This window comes from Panulirus ornatus, chromosome 33, assembly GCF_036320965.1.
Source record: "Panulirus ornatus isolate Po-2019 chromosome 33, ASM3632096v1, whole genome shotgun sequence".
Taxonomy (NCBI): Eukaryota; Metazoa; Arthropoda; class Malacostraca; order Decapoda; family Palinuridae; genus Panulirus; species Panulirus ornatus.
Window position 1 is genome coordinate 18,559,687 of NC_092256.1, and position 13,039 is coordinate 18,572,725.

Here is a 13,039-nt window from a genome sequence, read left to right on the forward strand (position 1 = left end):
GAATGTTGTTCAGGCACACCCAATAACGACTCAGTGCGAAGAAGTAGCTCTTTGCGGGTATATATATATACATATATATATATATATATATATATATATATATATATATATATATATATATATATATATATATATATATATATATATATATATCATCATTCAGTTTATAGGTGCCCTGCTGCATTGTGTATGAGAATTTCAAGAATTTCTTTGATATCATGTCATATACGAGAGCATTCGTCGAAGTTTTCCTAAATTGTAATCCTAGAAAGACCCGACAGAAAGAAAAGGTCAGAAATGTCAAGAAAGATCACTCATGAACCTTAACAAGGTCAGAGAAACTCGACTGTCATGTATTGCAAGGAAAAAGGTTTCCTCAGAAAGGCACAAGTGTAATAATCAGTGATATATATATATATATATATATATATATATATATATATATATATATATATATATATATATATATATATATATATATATATATATATATATATATATATATATATATCATTTCGTTGATGATGGATTACGATGATTCATTCTGGGTAATCATATATATTCAGGTCAGTTTATTGTATCTGGGAATAAATCTAGTGTATGAGGTTAATCTCTTTCCCAAAGTATATCTTATTTTTTTCCCCCAATATCTTCTGGTTATGGTAGTTAAATGAAAATGGGAAGACAAAACAGAGGAAGCGTATGACGGAGAGCAAGTGACATGTCGTTCGTGTGAAGGCATGACGTCAGGAAACCTTTGCATCCGGATTGTGGAACCATTGGCTCATTTTTTTTTTCTCTCACTCTTTGCAAGACCTTTGTAATATAATATTATTATGGCTCATAGATTCTGCTTTCCCTTCTTTTTTCCCCTCATCAACATCTTGTGGATCCGTTAAACCATGAACTGACCTCCTCTGCCGTAATATATATAATGCCAGTGACATATATACATCCTCTTCACCTTTCACAAGCCTGGATAGAATCGTCAAACCTTTCACATTCTCATTTTCTATTCAATATCTTTTAACTGACCGTATTTCCTTCTGTTTATCTATCCATCTATCTACCTATTTATCTAACTATTATCTATCTATCTGTCTATCTTTCTATAGATATAGTCGTTCGATTTGTACAGCTTGTGTGAGGCTGTGAACGCGTTCACTCGTGGATATCCGTTCTAAAAGGTCATTGAGGAGGTGAGTGTCTGAGAGAAAGTCTTGTAGAAATGTGTATTTGTGTGTGTGTGTGTGTGTGTGTGTGTGTGTGTGTGTGTGTGTGTGTGTGTGTGTGTGTGTGTGTGTGTGTGTGTGTGTGTGTGTTTGAAGGCGTAATCATTATTCTTTGAATACTTGTGTACACATGTGTATAACAAATCATTCATTTTTTTGTCTCTACGTATGTATATCAACACTCGTATATATTTCCTTACTGTATATATCTATACCTATATTCGTCAATGCAGCATGCAAATCGTTTAAAAAATATGAGACACGTTTACGGTCCTGGACAGATCTCTCTCTTCACTATCTGTCCACCTCACCAACAGGCCAAAAAAATTCCCCCACTGCCAAAACACAGCTGGATGAACTGTCATAATCAGGCTAGTGCTGTGTGGGAGAACATATCATCAACAATGTCTCTACCAACGAGTCCTTGAGGAAACCATTTCATTGCGACATCAGCCACCAAACGTCATCAAAGAGTGGTGACGATATCAACCAGGTCTTAATGATGTGGACCATCATTAATACATGCCTAATTGGTTATACTGTGTAGTCGATACGCCTTTCTCTACGCTTCCATGAGTGCCGTGAGAGTAGCAGAAAAGACCATGGGATTATAACGGTGATCAGTTTTTCTTAGGGTGATAATGGTCTGAGAGGAGGGGGAGTAGTAGTGGCAAGGGGGAAAAAAAACATGGCATATTATATATGTAAGAGAAAAAGTCGTATTATAATGCTCTCACTTGACGATCCAATCGATCATCATAAGCAAGAGGGTAAGTAAGTGCTTAACGACACCTCAGTCACTGGAGTGTATCATGATAGAAGAAAAACTAGATGCTCATTGATTTTTTTTTCCTGGCCGCTCTCTCTCTCTCTCTCTCTCTCTCTCTCTCTCTCTCTCTCTCTCTCTCTCTCTCTCTCTCTCTCTATCTATCTATCTATCTATCTATCTATCCCAGCACCAGCCAGCATCTGTCTTGGAGCGTAACACAGCATCTGCTGTAATGATGGTGAAAATGACATGACGAGGAATTTACTGTAAAGCAGCTAGTCATAGGGATCTAGGACCTGTATGTTATGGGACCTGGTGCTTCAAGACCTGACACTGTGGGACCTGGTGCCGCGAGACCTGACACTGTGGGACCTGGTGCCGCGAGACCTGACACTGTGGGACCTGGTGCTTCAAGACCTGACACTGTGGGACCTGGTGCCGCGAGACCTGACACTGTGGGACCTGGTGCCGCGAGGCCTGGCGCTATGGGACCCCATGATTCTTCAGTTGATGTCATCTACTACCAATACCTGAAACTGATGCGAAGTCTGCTGGTGCTCCTCCTACACACACACACACATACACACACCCACACACACATACACACACACACACACACACACACACACACACACACACACACACACACACACCTGTTTGGTAGGATGATGTTGCTTGGTGTACAGTTACCAGATTTTTGAATGTGAGTTCACTGACTTCTGACATATTGTGTCTCACATATTGCCGGACGAACTGAGCTCCTGTCTTGTAACCTCACCTCAGCAACCATAAGCAATTGATTGTTATATATATATATATATATATATATATATATATATATATATATATATATATATATATATATATATATATATATATATATATATATATATATATATATATATATATATATATATATATATATATATATATATATATATATATATATATATATATATATATATATATATATATATATATATATATATATATATATATATATATATATATATATATATATATATATATATATATCAACTGCACCTTCCTCTTGCCCCCCTGGAGTGAGTCTGGATCTGCACTTTGGGTCTTTAAGTTCCAATTAAGTTCTTCCATAAGTGTTCATGTTTTTGTACCAGAGTGTTAATGGACGTGACCTGGTCGTTTCAATACTGTAGCAATATGGTTCTAGTGTTTGTTGATGCATATGGATGAGTATATCAATGTACACACACACACACACACACACACACACACACACACACACACACTTGAGACCTGAGCTCAGCAGATCACCAAGACGTACATGTAACTCGCCATTAACTCGTCACCCTCACGTCGCAACCCTTGCTTTAACGACCATTTAGCCAACCAAACGTGTGAAGGCTGAGTGGACATTAACCCATATCGTTTATCATCTCTCGCTGAGTCTATTCACCTCATATATAGATTCATATGAGTTGGGAGAATTGTCTTACGAGCCAGTGGTTTTTCTGTGTCATTAATGCTTGGCTGGTGTACCAAGTTGCACTGATGTGGTAAAGAATATTCTTTGGGGTAACAAGGACACGTGAGGTAAAGGTTTTGAGTTCACTACGTGGGGCACTTCATGAGACGAGAGAAGTTCAGCTCTCACGACCTAGCATGATGGCGCTCACGATGAGCGATGGGAAACTTGACCTCTTTACTGTGGTTAAGACAGCAGCAATAGAGAGAGGTGGCCGTTTTTGTGTTGACGTAGATGGATTTCAAGAGTGGGTCTCTCTCTCTCTCTCTCTCTCTCTCTCTCTCTCTCTCTCTCTCTCTCTCTCTCTCTCTCTCTCTCTCTCTCTCTCTCTCTCTCTCTCTCTCTCTCTCTCTCTCTCCTCCTGAGTTAGTCATACGTCCACCATTGCCATTCTCTAGCAAGCGCACATATTTTTTTTTCTTCTTTTGAGAAGTATCTCGATATGATCTAGGGGTCAAAGATCTGTGCCAGTCATGTTTTGAACCACTGAGATTTTCATATATTCATAGATGGCATAATTGACCGCGATATAATGAGTAACGTAGAGCCAGCACGTATTTCATGTCATCTGTGTTCCACTTTCCCGTTGTGTTCAGTAAAACACTTTGAACTTTGAGATTTCATACGTTTATGGCATTGATTAACATAAAGACGTCATGCGCAAGTTATGGTGTCCGACATTTCTTCACATGCAAATGTATTCAGATTTTTGCTTCCTGACGACCGTCACTTACACCACGAATACCAAGGTACCATCTGGTTCGTGCACGGACAGTGGTGCGCAAGCCACCTGCTGGAGAACCACTGGTGTAGGTGGTAGAAGTAGCGGAGATAGAATGGATAGAGACGAAGAAAAGGAGATAGAGATAGATAGATAGATAGATAGATAGAGAGAGAGAGAGAGAGAGAGAGAGAGAGAGAGAGAGAGAGAGAGAGAGAGAGAGAGAGAGAGAGAGAGAGAGAGAGAGAGAGAGAGAGAGAGAGAGAGAGAGAGAGAGAGAGAGAGCTGGGGAAAGGTAAGGTAAAGAAGGGTGTGGAAGAGCTGAATTTATTGGACCCATATGGCATTCGATGTCGCTTAGTTTGGCCACGACAGTGAAGCTAAGGAGAGAGGTGACGTGGGAGACTGAAAAAAGGAGAGGTCTTCTTCCCTCCTCCTCCTCCTCCTCCTCTCTCCCCTCCAGGTCTTCCCTCCCTCCCCCCACAATGATCCTAACAAATGAACACGTTGGAATCCTTCCCCTTCCACCTCCTACCACAACAACCCCCTCCCCCTCTTCCTCTCACCTCACCCACATCGTCATTCTTCCCCTTCCACATTCACTGACCCGACACACAAAGATTGACCTGACCTGTTGTTTTATCGCTGCTCACTAGGGAGAGACGTGTGTGTGTGTGTGTGTGTGTGTGTGTGTGTGTGTTTAGCCCGTAGCCATTAGGGCTAATGCAGTCCAGCTATTGTATCACATTGTCACCAAACCGTAAAGGCCCTCTTATAGAGAGAGAGAGAGAGAGAGAGAGAGAGAGAGAGAGAGAGAGAGAGAGAGAGAGAGAGAGAGAGAGAGAGAGAGAGAGAGAGAGAGAGAGGAGTATTAGGCTGTTGACCCCACACTGTCAACCTTGCTGGTAACTCGACGTCTGTGAGATCGGGGTCACTCCCTGGCGTGAGCGGCCGGTCATGAGTGTCCTCGGGCCGGAATATGAGGAGGAGGAGGAGGAGGAGGAGGAGGAGGGAGGAGGAGGAGGGAGGAGGTGTAGGAGGAGGAGGAGGAGGAGGAGGAGGAGGAGGAGGAGGAGGAGGAATGGGGTGGAAATTAACCATGAGTGGCGCTCTGAGTGTCCTTGCCTGGGGGAAAGTCATTTCGTGTTTGATAGGATGGTAGTGCTTTCCCTCTCTCTCTCTCTCTCTCTCTCTCTCTCTCTCTCTCTCTCTCTCTCTCTCTCTCTCTCTCTCTCTCTCTCTCTCTCTCTCTCTCTCTCTCTCTCTCCAGTTATCGACGCCGCCTGGAGGGGAGCTGGTGCTGGCTGGATTCTCATCGCTGGAACCCTGGTCTAAGGTCTCCCCCAACACATATCGAATCCTCAGGCATATCCCAGGGTTCGAAGCCCTTCCTCTATTTCTACACATCAACCAGATTTAATATTTCCCATTTTCCTTTAGAAAATGACAAGATTTCACATGTTTATGAAAAAAAAAAAAGAATCATGAGACGTGATTCAAATCCAAGATATATACTCAAGTCTGCTTAGTTGTTTATATCATCACTTGTAATGTAAGTGTGGGAAGAAAGTTTTATAATCTGAGGTCTTTGATGAAGTTGTTATACAGTGTGGTGCTCAGAAGGGCCAGTCTCGTCTTATATATATATATATATATATATAGAGAGAGAGAGAGAGAGAGAGAGAGAGAGAGAGAGAGAGAGAGAGAGAGAGAGAGAGAGAGAGAGAGAGAGAGAGAGAGAGAGAGAGAGAGAGAGAGAGAGAGAGAGAGAGAGAGAGAGAGAGAGGCGTAGGCGTGAGAATACTGGTGTGTGAGAGCGGCGAGGTGAGAGTAGTGATGGGAGAGAGTTGTTTTTTTTTCCTCTCTCTATGTGAAAGGCTTGAGTCACGACCAGACGTCCTTATCGAGGTCAGCCTTTGCATGAAGAAAGAAAGGAGAAACAGATTGTTTAAAAGAGAGAATGGAGGAAAAAGAGCGAAGACAAAGAGGCGAAAAAGGGGGTCTGTGTATGATGTATTTAAGGAAGTATGACATTCGAGTAAGGGTGTATGTTTCTATGAAGTCTAGTCCAGCGACTTACTTTACATGAGAGAGGACAAGATATCTTAATACAAAGAGCGGAAGATGGTTAAGGATATCACTTCAACACTCCTATGTTAGGAGGATAGTACCTTCCCAGGTGACTGCTGTCTGCAACCGACTGACACGGAGGGTGTTAGATGGCTCTGAGTAGGAGGTGGCAGTGGCGAGGAAGAGGGCCCCTAGGAATGGATGGAGAGATTCGGGGAGGTCAGTGTGTTTAGCGCCTGTTGAAAGGTTGTTGAAATGGGGCAGAGGGTGATGGTGAATGAACTTTTCTCCCCCCTGTGGTGTGATGGGTAGGGAGGATGATAAGAGTGGGGAAGGATAGACACAGACATGTCTTGGAAGGCATAGACATGTCTGGGAAGAATGAAAGGTTGAGGAAACCACAGAAAATTGCAGTTTCACCCTGTCTTTACCGTTCGTAGCAACACCACTTCGTCAGGTCTTTCACTCTCGGCTTCACGCGAACACGGAGCTTTACGCAGTAAGTAAACATCGAAGTCCTCGGGTCCTCCGAACAGATGAACGCCACTATCTCACGACTGCTTCGAGGAAATCTGCTGTAAAACTCGTTTGTCACGTAGAAAACTCATTTTATGAATAAGCTCTCCCTACAGCCATAGACGCGGTAGAAAACAGGATTAAGGTCTTATGACTGAAAATACTCAGTAAAGAATATTTCATTGCCATATCTCAATGAAATATAAAGATATGGAGACAGACTCAAAAATAAAGTGAAGAAAAATAAGAGGTCTTGAACTATATGATCAGTGATGATAGGAGGATCCAATTCTTCCCCTCGGGGATTCAGTGCAGAGCCAGTTGGAGAGAGAGAGAGAGAGAGAGAGAGAGAGAGAGAGAGAGAGAGAGAGAGAGAGAGAGAGAGAGAGAGAGAGAGAGAGAGAGAGAGAGAGAGAAACCTATCATTCAAGTCCCCCTAATCATACGTATCACCGAAGATTTCGAATGGCGTTAAAGATCTGGCCAGATCGTCGACATAACCCGAGGCGACGATACACCACCGTAGAAAGTTCCCTCCTGAGGGTAACAACGGCGTGTTCCTACCCCTCCCTCAGTCACGGCCGATACCTTCAGGTGAAATTAGGCTTTGAGAGAACCGGGCTACCGTGACCGAGCGATTCGAAGCACCGAACGCTGGCACGTCGACGTGGCTGCATCGCCACCCAAAGCGACCATGGAATGAGAACGACGGAACGTCAGAGAAATAAATAAAAAAAGATGAGAGTGAAAGGACATCAGAAATAATAGAGGAACGTCAAGGAGAAATGGAACACCGAGAGACGAAAGAATGATGTGTGGGGAGTCGAACGAGCCACGGGAGTCATGATGTCGACGTAGAGACATAAGCTCACCCGACCAAATGCACCGAAACGGAGGCGCTTGAACGCGAGATTCGATTCTTGTCGTACTGAAGCCGAACTCTTTCTGGTCTGGTCTCGTAATGTTCTGAACTCAGTCTCACTGGATTCGTTTCGGTCATACGTGCAGTGAGCTGTGCGACTGGTAATAGAAAACGTCAGGTCTTGTCGCAGGACTAGATTAATGAAGCTTAGAGAAATGATAATAGTAATGATAATGATAACAATAATAATAATAATGATAATAATAATGATCATAATGAGAACAATAACATATAATAACATAATGAGAACAATTGTTAATATTATCATTATCATCATTATCATTACTATTATTCTTATCATCACTATTGTTATTATTATTATTAGTATCATTATTATCATCATTATGATTATCATTATTATTTCATGTCCATAGTCGTTCAGCCCAAGGGTAGAAGAAAACGATTATTGGAAAAAGATAAAAAGAGAGATAATATGAAAGAAAACAATAGTCTGATCTTCCTAGTAAGGGTTGGGGCTTAGACAGACCCCAGTGTAAGATAACAGTTGCCAAAAGATAACAGATTATCTTGTTATGAATCACAGAATGAAAAAGATAAGAGAAGAAACTATATGACTTCATTACAAAAATGCAAAAGAAAAAAAAAACGTTTTATTGAGTTGTTAGCTCAATGAAATTCTACAATACTCACAATGCTGTCTCGGATACAGATCTGAATCCCTATCAGTTTACTCATAAAGTATAGTTACAGGCAGTGTATGGTGGTGCTGGTTACGCCCATGTTAGCAGGTGGCTCAGCAGACGTGATGGAAAGTGTCAAAAGGTAAATTGTGTTGTGTGTGTTGGGAGACGGCAGCTGCCAGAGGATGCACACGATAGCTAACATAAACAGACACACTCACACACCCACACACTTATAAGCATGTGCTTATATGCACAAACACGTACACAATATACAAACACACGCATGCAAGCGAATTCAGGAACTTATTTCTTTTATGATCAATATGATGTAACCCCTAGAACCCTTATACACACACACACACACACACACACACACACACACACACACACACACAGAGCGTGGCCTTCGCTGCAATATGACCTTAGAATAACACTAAGATAACGGTGACATCTTATGTCCTTATATTACTTGAGTAATGTCTCTCACGATCCATCAGAAGCACCAGCTTTGCCCAAGCGGGAGGGATGTAAATCCCAGGTCATTACCCACTGGTGGAACCTCCGTGTACAATAGTGGAGCTGGGGGAGTGTGGGAACCCTCTGGCTGGTCCATTGAGGTCCGCAATTTGCGTCCACCGAAACTGGTGTTTGGAAACATCAATTTGTATTTGCTGATTTCTGCTTTCGTGTACGCACTACGCATCAAAACAAAGATTCAGCTTTTGGATTTACTGTATTTGTACTGGTGACGAAGGAATTTATAAGGAAAATGAGAGAAATACTGAGTTTTGTCTGTGTGTGTGTGTGTTTGTGTGTATGTGTGTGTGTGTGTGTGTGTGTGTGTGTGTGTGTGTGTGTGTGTGTGTATCATAGGAACCAAAAGAAATGCAGGAAATCTCAGTGGTGAATAACTGGTCGATCGTGACGGGGGACACATATACCCGCCCATTACCACAAGGAAGGTCGACTTGGCCTCATTGTTCTGCGTGTGATTGCTACTTCATTTGGCCCAGGTGAACGCCGATGTGGGAGCCGGACTCCGAAGCTGTACCACTGCAGTACTGTGTAAGGTGATGATGCTTTGTTTGGTTATGGCTTCATTTCATGTTCAGGGTAACAATTCTAAGTGTAGAAGGTAAGACGTAAGGACATCAGTTAGATATCGTAAGGGATGTATGTAGTCCTAACTCCTCCTCCTCCTCCTACTACTACTACTACTACAACTAGTAGTAGTAGTAGTAGAAGTACAGTTGCAACAATAAGAATAACAGCAACTTCGACACGGCCACAACTGGGTAGCAACAAAAGTAGAACAAAATATAAAAGCACTTCAATCTGTTCTCACGTACACTCAACTCACGCGCGGTTCGAGGACGTCAATTCTCGTTCACACAACCCAGGAACTTCACGATTATTATTCACTTTGCTCACTAAGTTCTCTCGTTAAGCGGCGAAGACTTGCTTCTCTACATTCACTCTTCCACCCTTGCATACAGAACACCTGTCGTCTGCGATTTTTACTCACGCCCTCTCTGGAACCTGAAGGTGCATTACGTTTTCTAGTTTACTGAACGTAGCTCACTTATATAGTCATGGGGCCCTTCCTTTCCTCCAGGTGCCATCATCTCTACTATTACAGATATTCGCCTCCAACTCCCCATATGCCAGAAATTTTACACCCATGTTCCTTTCTCATAACTCTATCACCTTATGTGTTTTATATCTTCATTTTTTATTCGCTTTTCTGTTCTTGACATTCTTGTTATGCTGCTTATGTTATATTAACTCACTGAACATCTTCCTTGAATACCCCATTTTACTTTCCCCTTCTCCAAAGTTCTCAGATGACCTCCATCTCTTTCTTCCGCTTGCTATCAACTTCTGCCCTCGCGCCACCAGCTTTATAGAGCGTCACGATATTTCTGAAGTCCTTCTGGTGCTTACCAGCTGAGACTGGCATGACTCTGGCAGTTTCCGAACGCGAATTTCTTATACTCTTAAGCAGACCAGTCATTATTACCATTCGCATGCACACGCATCACAACACCGACCCCCCCTCTCCTCTCCAACTCCCATTCAGGCAGCAGAGCAACATCCACATCACACAGTAAATGTGATAACTTTCCATTCTCTTCTTACCAGGGTTCAGTCGTACTCCACAATCGCCTTCCATCTCGTTCTCATCTCACGTAATGCTCCCCTTCCCTCCCTCCCACCTCACCTCCCCCGGCCCGTTATAAAACACTAAGTAACGACGGTGACAGAGCCCAGCCCTGGAGGAAGTCTCTCACATAAATATGATGCCACTCACTACCGCCATCGTTACTTTCACACGGCCAGTTATCAACACTACTTTCAGTATCGTTGCGATTATCGCAGTGTTACTGCTAGTACTACTGCTACTCTTGCTCCTCCTCCTCTTGAATGGGGAAAATGCATGCAAGAATATTTATCAGATCTTTCCTTAACTTTTAGTTTGTTTGAAAACCAAATACGTATAATCCAGACGATTTTCTGAAACACAGAAAAGGAGTGTTGGCGTCGACTGGTCTGAAGGCCAGGACTCTTAGATTGGTAACGTCGCCTAAAGTATCACAACACATGCTGAAACGCCCTGCTTAGCTCGCTAGGAGTTACGGAGTTACATCTAGCTTTGAGGTAGAACACTCTGCTTTGCTTGTTAAGAGCTGAAATATGTAGACTCATATGCTTAATCTAGTTCTATAATTGTTCGTATATGGAAATATGTCTCTATCGGTCCATAAAAGCAAAGACTTGTGTCAGAGAGCATTCCATCCAGTGTGTATATACTTAGGTGCGACAGTTATAATGGAACATTCAGGTTTTTATAGTTACCCCTAAATTTACTTTTTTTTTTCCTCTGCAGATTTAATTAAGCCCTGTTTTCTATGCATGACAAGCAAGGCGTGACAGGAGAGTTTGGTTTAGACGTCAATAGGGCGTGGTCAGGACAGACTGGTGCCAATAGGGTACAGGACGGAGCCAATTGGGCGTGGCAAGCAGGGTTCACGGCAGAAGTCTCCAGCCAAGGCCATGCATCCTGGCGAGTTAGAGTGAGCTTACGACAATAGGCGTTTTTCTCCTCCTCCTCCTCCTCCTCCTCCTCTCGTCACTACATTATCATCCAACTCTTGAATTCGATGTCCTTTGAGTACAGTTCGTCAGTCTCGTGAGTGCCATGGGATCATCATGAGAATGATAGCGTACCTCTTTGAGTACGATGATTTACAATGAAATCGCCCCTGAGGATAATGATATAAGTCTCACGGTCCTTGGATGGAATGAAATAATGGATATAATGCGTAAAACCCTCAGCCAGACGACATGACACTTTACGTTCTAAAGGTCACCTCTCTCCGGAACAATGACACAGGCTTATGGTCTTCTGTGAGAGAGAGAGAGAGAGAGAGAGAGAGAGAGAGAGAGAGAGAGAGAGAGAGAGAGAGAGAGAGAGAGAGAGAGAGAGAGACTGTATGTGTGTGTGTGTGTGTGTGTGTGTGTGTGTGTGTGTGTGTGTGTGTGTGTGTGTGTGTGTGTGTGTGTGAGCATTTTGGATCCTTCCAACATTACTATGAGCCTTACCTTCCTTGGTAATGATCTCTCATTCATTTCATATTGTCCATTTGCATAACGTGTTTGGTGTCTCACCTAGCAACTTCCAGCGTACGCAGAACACGTACATATAAGTTGAGCCATTTAAGCGGTGACCAACATTTCTTGATATAAGAAAAGAGAAAGTCTGATATAGTAGGTGATCTATAAGTATATCATGACAAACTATAAAGCTCCGCCTTGGCATGACCCGTAATTAACGAAAGAAAGGGGTTGATCGAGGGCAGGATGCTGAGGGACGTTATCTCCAGCTTACGATACAGGGGCCTCGTCCCCATCATGCGTCAATTTACACGACTTTCACCCTCGCTCGTAGCAGTAGTAGTCGAGTTAATGGCTTCATATTGTCTGTGATGACTGAGTGATGACGGGGGTGATCAAGGGGTTTCCTTTGTGTCTGCATAGTGACGTCGTCAGCGTGGATTCCATCATCGGCGTTGTGAGGGGTGGAATCAGCGTTTGTGCTACGCCCTGAGCCTCTATGATCCCTCTTTAGTCTCTCTCTCTCTCTCTCTCTCTCTCTCTCTCTCTCTCTCTCTCTCTCTCTCTCTCTCTCTCTCTCTCTCTCTCTCTCTCTCTCTCTCTCTCCTTCCTTTATTTCTATCCTGCTGCTCTTTTTTTTCAGTCTCTCTCCTTTCCTGTATTCTTTCCTTTCCTCTCCTTCTCACTACATTTCTGTCCAGCCCCTTTCTGCTTGTAACCCAACTGACGAGTGTTCGAGGAAGGAAGAGAGCGTAAGGAAGAAGAAGGAGAGGAAGAACAGTGGCTATTAGGTAAGTATGGAAAGAAGATGAAGACTTTGAGAAAGAAGATGAAGATGGTATAAGTTGAGAGAAATGATATGGTTTACGGAAGCGTGTGGTAGGAAGAGGTGTGGTTGTCTGAGGTGTAGCCATAAGTCCCCAGGGTAGGAGACCCATTGTGGTAGAGGAGGCGTGACTAAGGACCAGGGTTCCTGGCCTATTGTGGTAAGAGGGACGTGGCAGTTCGTAGCAAAGGGGTCGTATCCTCGCGTGTCAACTGGA